At 34.2% G+C, this 7,980-nt stretch overlaps 1 protein-coding gene across 1 annotated transcript in view; it reads right to left on the minus strand.

Annotated features, from left to right (window-relative positions):
- Positions 1 to 7,647, minus strand: part of wake (ankyrin repeat and fibronectin type III domain containing protein wide awake) — a 62,168-nt gene extending 54,521 nt beyond the window's left edge. Inside the window, exon 1 of the mRNA XM_077429441.1 lies at positions 7,501 to 7,647. The gene's annotated coding sequence lies outside the window, so the exon portion shown is untranslated. The remainder of the gene's footprint in view (positions 1 to 7,500) is intronic.
- Positions 7,648 to 7,980: the final 333 nt, after the last annotated feature.

Here is a 7,980-nt window from a genome sequence, read left to right on the forward strand (position 1 = left end):
GTAAGTGATGAAACCAATATGACAATGACAAACCAAAAATACAACTCACACATCGTTTATATTTTCTTTTCTTTAAATGCACATCGAGGGAAAAATTTTACCAACAAAACTTCCCTATATGGATTTTTTTACCATGGTGTACCCAGTCAAGAAGGAGACACAGATTAAATAACGACTATACTAACATTATAAGTGAGATTCAACATCTTATACATACACATATGTTGCAGTCCAAGTGTTAACTCCGGTTCGTTCATGAGCATACAACTTTTACTTTATCTATGTACGCGGTAACAATAGATGAAGTTTTGTGATCATGCGAAAATTCTAACTCGAGATTTTGACTGATTCGAACTCAGAATCGATGACTGATCACGTTTTCATGGTCTAGAGAAAATGTGTGTGTGTCTGTGTATTTTGGGGATTTTTTTTTGAACACCGTTAGTCCTATCGAACTGAAATTTATCGGATACTGAAATTCTTATTGATATGACGTAATTTGTTTTTTAAATTTTTAAGTTGACCGGAAACGGTACCTCCTTTTTATTTCATTCATTAACTGTAGATTTTGGTTCGAGCGCTAACAGTTAAAACTTACACCAGGTATCGCATGAAACTTTTAGCTGTCAAAACGCTAAAAAAGTTTTAAAAATGGGAAAGCCTATGGAAACGTAGCGTAATTTCCGTTTCCGCTGATATTTTAAAAATATTGTAACCCAGGATACGCACACATAGAAGACAGAATGGAGGATGGGACAAACAATTGAGAGTATATAAATAAACTAGTTCGTTTGTCAATTTGTTCTTCTGTGTACAATATAACTGGACAGATTGGTTCGTGTATGAACGAACTAGTGTGTTCACGAAAGAACGAAAAGTATACGTCGTTTGTAACATATACATACATACAGTGGCGGACTGGGACTGAAATTAGTGCATGCCAGGAGTCAAAGGGGGCCCACCCAGGGTTAAAAAAATTTGTCCCCCCCCCCCCCATATAACAAAATTTTCTTCTTTCCATCACGCTAAAATCAAGGGTAAAAAAAAATTTTTTTTCAAAGATGGGAATAAACAAATTTAAGTTGAAATAGATCCATAAATTACGTTGTATATTTCTTTTTAACCCTTGTCCTAGGTAAATAGAATGCATCATAAAAGAATGCGGCATAAAATCGGCTTTTACTTTCGGTAGAAAACAATCAGGGACGTCATTTCAGCTTTTTCTTGGGGGGCGTAGGCAAAGATTGGTCAAATTGAATTTTTTCAAAAAATCTTTTTTATATCTGAATAAAAATGGAAAATATTCTTTGCATACACCTTATTGAGTTATAAAATATGAAAAAAATAAGCTTATTTTTAATAAAATAATTATAAAAAAATATTATGTAAAACGCGAAAAAAGCGCTGCAGGCGAAAATTTTTTTCTAAAAATCTTCACATGATCAACAAAAATCGACCATCAAACTGAGTCACTAAAAAACTATCAATTAACTTAATTTCTACCGACTGTCTTTTCACTTTATCTATGTACATACATACATACATATGTTCGTAATAACAATAGATAAAGTTTTGTGATCATGCGAAAATCGGGATTTTGGGGAGGGGGTCCCTATCCTATATTTCTATATACATGGATGTGTCTAGATTACGAATAGATTTCATTTTCGGAAACTGTTTAAAATTGTGTATTTAAATCTTACTATATCGTCGAAGTATAATCAAATGTTATTTTGAAAGTATGAAGTAAATTTAAATCGCTGGTTGATGATGAATCGTCTTATCAAAATTGTTTTAAGCAATTCAGTTTATATTATTCACGGAAATTTGTTTATTCCCATTTTTATTTCAGTAGGTTGTTGTTACATAGGTATTGGTATATACATAATATTGAGGTTAGAAATGGGCCCAGCAAAAGGGCCCACGCAAATGTTGAAACTTACATTTCGAACCTAATAAAAAAAGTTAACCGACCCTTGGGCTGTTAAAGCAGGTATTAGTTGTTTGTGTATATCGTAAGAAATTTGTTTTGTTGAAATACCCAAACTTAAGGTCCCAAAGTGCAATATCCTATAAATTTTTACACACGTGAAATAGTTAAAAAGTTATTTAATTTTACTGAGGGCCCATATTTTCTAACAGATAGTGGGGCCCACATGCCATCGGGCATGTTCGCTTGTATGGCCAGTCCGCCACTGCATACATACATAAGTATAACTCCTTCAGCGACTGGTATTTTCAAGACTTTTTCATACCTTGAAAGAATAAATGTTTTTAGACCACTTTTAGAACGGATCTTAGGATAGGTACAGATATAGGAGGCACTTTCACGAAATAGAAATTGAAAAAATACTAAAGCCCCCATATTACTACTATAATGAAGACCAATAACAGTAGTAAGCCGTTTTGGAGTGGTTAGAAACTCGCTTCGCCGTTGCTTGAAAGCGTTGGGTTTTTTCCACGACTGGAGTGTCTCCTCGAAGATAAGACACAAAGCCAATAATGAAAAGACGTATATAACGACTGAGGGCGAGCTCGAAACGTCACTGAGATGGGGCAAGGTCCTAAGAACAAAAAATCTGGGCCAATGTGCTCTGCGAAGAGGTCGCACAGTTGAAGTCCAGTACAAGTTATAAAATTCCCGAGTACTAGGATCTAAAATCAAGTTGCGTTCTCACAGAGAACACACTGATTCAAATCAACGACCCAAAATAAGAGCAAAAATCACGCGTAAATTAAACGTTTTGCATCTGCACAAGCATGGTAGCAATTACTGACGTAGGTTTTACGTAAAATTCAGCTTTTATCTGTGACAACATTGAACGTTTTCATATTTAAGCTCACGTCAAACACACACGCGACATGTTTTTGTTGCCAAGACCGTTTCGAGTAAGCAACGCGTGTAAATATGCGTTCTTCATCGCATAATTGGAATATTTCACGTAAAATACACACACACACACACATACAAAATAATAGAAAATACCAGATTGCATAAAAACAATCATTTCTAACATGCTTTAAATTTACATTTTATTCCAAACAGTTGTATTTCAATACGAGTAGCATAAACAGACACGAATCTTATTGATGCGTAATATAATATCTGTGAATACAATAATTAAAATATTCTAATGTAAAACGAAAACACGAGCAGCGCATGAGCGTTAATTAGAAAGGGGGTGGGCACCTCATAACAGGTAGGGAAATATTAAACAGGTAGAAACAATATTATATGGAGATGTGGAGCGAGTCAGGTAGGAGCAGTAATAATAACCGGTCGTATTTTACAATTATGAAGGGTATAAGATCAAAATTTTTGGATATTTCTTATAAGTAGACGCTTTTGTGAATACATATTTGAACACGTGGAAAACTTCCGCTATGGATAACGTACATACATAACTACGTCATAATATTTACATATTCCGTTTGAAATAGTCAAATATCCTAAGTCGACCATTCGCAAAATGTCCGCGCTCAATGTTGCTTAACCTTGGCGCATTGGTTTTGACACTGGATGAATGTTATACGGAACTACATAGTTCGCCCTTGCGAAGGTTTGACACTGCTTAAACTTTCAAATGCAGACATGGCAGAAACGAATTTCATTTCAAATATTCAAATAATTATATATGTACATATTTACTAGCTCTGAGGACGTAGCTTCAGATGAGATTTTTAATTAAAAATTATATTTGAAAAAATTTACCTGACCTTAGCTTTTCTTAATTTTGGAGTTTATTTATGAGTTTTTCAATTAAGATACAATTATGTACCGGGAATGTAAATAAAGTACTAGGACTGGTATCGTAGCATCGGATCTGGCAACACTGCTGGTTTCCCGTTTAAAGGAAAAGCAATTCCACATTTTGCGCCTTCGTTATGAGTCTACAGTGCTACATAGAGTCAGTTAGTGATTTGTAGCCATGGTTTTCGTGAACCAGTTGTTTTTAGTGCGCTCTGAAAATGAGTGACGACAATATTTCGAGCAACTGTGCGCTATCATGTTTTGCTTCAGACTTAGGCGCAATGCGACTTTTCTAAAACTTCAACAGGCCTATGGGCCTTAGGTTTTCAGGTGGTTTAAGGCATTCTTGGAAGGCCGAAGCTCGATTGTAACCTCGCAGAATGAGCAAACCTAAGATCAAAAGCATGCTGATTTGCTTCTTTGATAGCCAGAGGATCGGATATGTGCCTCAAGGCCAACGGTACACCAGCATTTTTACCGAAAAGTTCTTTAAAGACTTCAAAAAAGGGTCATTCGTGTGAGACTGAACATTAAGAACACCTGGGTGCTTCATCACTACAATGCACTTTGCCACTCTACAATTTAAATTAACGAGTTTCTGGCGAGACATCCCTTCAGCCCCCTTATTCGCCAAACTTCTCTTGACTTATTAGCAGAGATCGGCGGACAAGTTTATTTTGCCCAAAAAAAAAATGTTCACTGCTGTCAATTACTATCATCCTACAAAACAAGAGAGCAAAAAAAAAGGTTGACAATAGTGAAACTTTTTTTTGGGCAAAAGCAACTTATCCGCCGAACTTTGCTTCTTAGTCTCCCGAGTTGTCTTGAATTCCTAGTCCTTGTGACTTTTTCCTTTTCTTAAGATTGCAAATTCGCTTTAAAGGACACCATTTTGGGATATTGGAGAACATTGAAAAGGCCGTATCCGACCAGCTGAAAACGATTCCAGTATCTGAATTCTAGCACTGCAGAGGAGAGTGGAATAGCCATCTCATTTGTGGTTTATTTTACTTTTATTTTGAAGGAGACAAAGTGGAATTGTAATTTCAAATGAATTGAAAAATTATAATATATCAGTTTCATTACTTTATTGACACAGCTTTTAATACTGGGTTGATTTTTTCATTAGTTTATACCGGGTAGACACGATGCGAGTAGCTTGGACGAGTAACTTAGACGTCCAAAAGTTTCAAAAACGGTTGGATCACCTGTTGCCACGTTGCGAGTAACGTCCTAGTTCACTCACATCGTGTCAACCCGATAGTACCTTCGTATTCTCAGTTGTTATTCGATGCATAAAATAAAATTTCAGCATATTCGAAAAGAGCTGAAGATTAATTTCAATGGCATTAATTGAAATTTAGTATAAAATCGATAAATATTTATTAAAGCGTTTTTGGGAAAATTTATCTATGTATTTTAGCACCAGATTTTGAACGTTCGAAGATACAAAGTATTCGGTTCAAAAAATTAAGAAAAATATTTATATAAGTCTCGCCTCTCTCTAGGGAAATCAAGGGAAACGATACTGGTTTATTAAATTAATTATGAAAGTAATATGTTGAGCTATCAAAAATTTCGATTTTTTTTTTATTATGAACTTTCAAACGAGGCTTCCATCCATGTGCACGGCACACAAAATTAAATTATTTTGATATCTACAAATAATCAAAAATATTTATTAGATTTAATGTACAAAATTTCAATTATAAAAATTCAGATTTAAAATATGTACTGTGTGGTTCCAATAGAAATTATCTCCACTAAATACTGCCGATTTCTACGGGGCTTGAAACAAGAAAAACCTGTTCATTCGCATATATTGTCCATAAAGGAATAATTTTTAAGACAATTTAAATATTTCAATACCGATATGGTAGACGCCGAGTGAGAATCGTGACATTTGGCGTTATTCTATCTAGGAACGTATCTAATATATATTAAATAACCGAGACTAGATTGGTGTATGTAATAAGATTAATATGAAACTATACATCAATTTAGAAAGAAAGACGACCAATCTTCGTGGTATTGTTTGTAACTGAAAGGTTTAGTTGTGAAACACGATATGTCAGAAAAACACGAGCGAGTCACGCAATCAATATAGACATTATTAACCGGTTAATATCTACAACGTGCATTTTCATTTTCAAATCATAATAACTATGTGTTTGATTTTATATACTTGGAAATTCTATACCCAATAAATCAACAATATACATATGTATATGAATAACCCTTGCGACTTCAAACTAACACACGTAAGTTTAGGGTGAATATATCAAAGAAAAAATATATATGTAAAGAACGGATGTAATTAAATGCGTCACGTGAACCGTTAACCCCCATATAAAAATATATATAACAGGTTATGAAGAACTGGAATGCGTTTAAAAAAAAACCTATTCCAATATTTATAGTATGCTATGTATGAATGTTAATTTCATAACACGATCCAATACAATTAATATTTATGATTTCGATTTTATTAATCGTGTGATAGTTATGTTATATTGAACCACCATAAAGTCATGAGGCTAACTGCAAATATTTAATACAATTAAAATGTGCTATTAACGTAAGTCGATGTTCGAGTGCATCAAGTTAACGAGAATATTCATTCATATTTTAATTAATATTAAAATAGATTTAAATATGTAGATATATATGTAATATATATATATATATATATATATATATATATATATATATATATATATATATATATATATATATGTATACCACATGTTTGTATGTGTAACTAAACTTGAAAACATCTTCATGTTCGTGAATACATGCACACATACATACAAAAATACAAAGTTTCATTTAAATTGGAATCTAAATTATAATACAAGGAAAACGTGTATGTATTCCCCAATATAGATAAAAATTTAGTTTTGAAATATAAAAAAAAATATTATAATCAGGACTGAGTCATTAAAAATCGTTTAGTAATGTATGTGAATATTGAATTACTAACTAAGATTGACGACAAATACTCAAATGTACATATGTATGTAGATTTGAGAAGCAGTGTTTCTATCTTTGTCTTCTTCTCGTGTTTAGATCGAATTGAGAAAAGAGATATTTGTCAAATTCGTTACGCACAAATGCGTACATTCTATTAATTTTATGTAAGAAAAGAAAAGTAATTATTTACTATATATGCTCACCGTATTAAATATATGAAAATATTAGCATTTGAAAACATTGCATTGGTTGGTGAAATTATGACTGTATTTTTGTATGTACCTGGAAATGGCCTTTTAAGGTATGTACCTATACATATAGGAACAAAGGTGGGAAAAAATAAATTACATTTTGAAAATCTGTCCAAATTGGAGTCAGCGTGTTTTTTTAACAACTCCACAGCCTTGATTACAGAACAAAAACAAGGCGTTTATTATATAAATAAAAAAAAATATCCGTCTGTTGACATTTGAGGTTATGTCGCTGCTGGTATTCCGAGGTGCTCCAATACAAATAAAAAAAATACAAACAATAAATAAAATCACATACAATCACAAAACAAAACGACTACACATATCCGCACAAACACAAACACAACACTAGTCAATATAAAATTGGTTAAAAACGGAAAGTTTGAAAAATTCGTATTTTTGTTGTGTAGAGCGTGAGGTTGGTAACCGTCAACAGTGCGCGAGAATGACAGTTACTCGATCGCGATCTCACTGAGCTGATTGCACCGAAGCAACTGTCGCATCGCGGAAAAAATCAGCAAATACCGGAAGTAGAGACGACCGGACGTGGGTTTTCGGCACTTCCGGTCGAGTTTCATTGACGAGCGAGGCTCAGAATGCGATCGAAAGTGCGAGTGGCGAGAGCGGGGCGAGTGGAAGCGACCGCCGCAAGTCCCGTTGCGCGAACGCACTGACGCCGCAGGTCTTAAGCCGATCGTAAGCCGGCCATTGTCTGAGGTGCGCGCGCGCACTCTTTTCGCCGCCGATATATTACCTATGTAGAAATTCGATGAGAATTCTCTCCCATTGTGTTTGGCGTGCGACGACTACTTTGCCAATGCCAATCTTTTGCTAATTTTGACTCGAGTATTCGGTTTTAAGTTGTGATTATGTAGTTCAAAAAGTCGCCCCTTCTAAAAATATGATATTAAGTGTACGGAAACATCATACTTAGGGCTGCCAGATTTATTGATATCCAAACCGGGACATTTTAATTGTATCCCCCCCCCCCCAAATACAGATATT

Source organism: Arctopsyche grandis, chromosome 4 (genome assembly GCF_051622035.1).
Source record: "Arctopsyche grandis isolate Sample6627 chromosome 4, ASM5162203v2, whole genome shotgun sequence".
NCBI classification, from domain to species: Eukaryota; Metazoa; Arthropoda; class Insecta; order Trichoptera; family Hydropsychidae; genus Arctopsyche; species Arctopsyche grandis.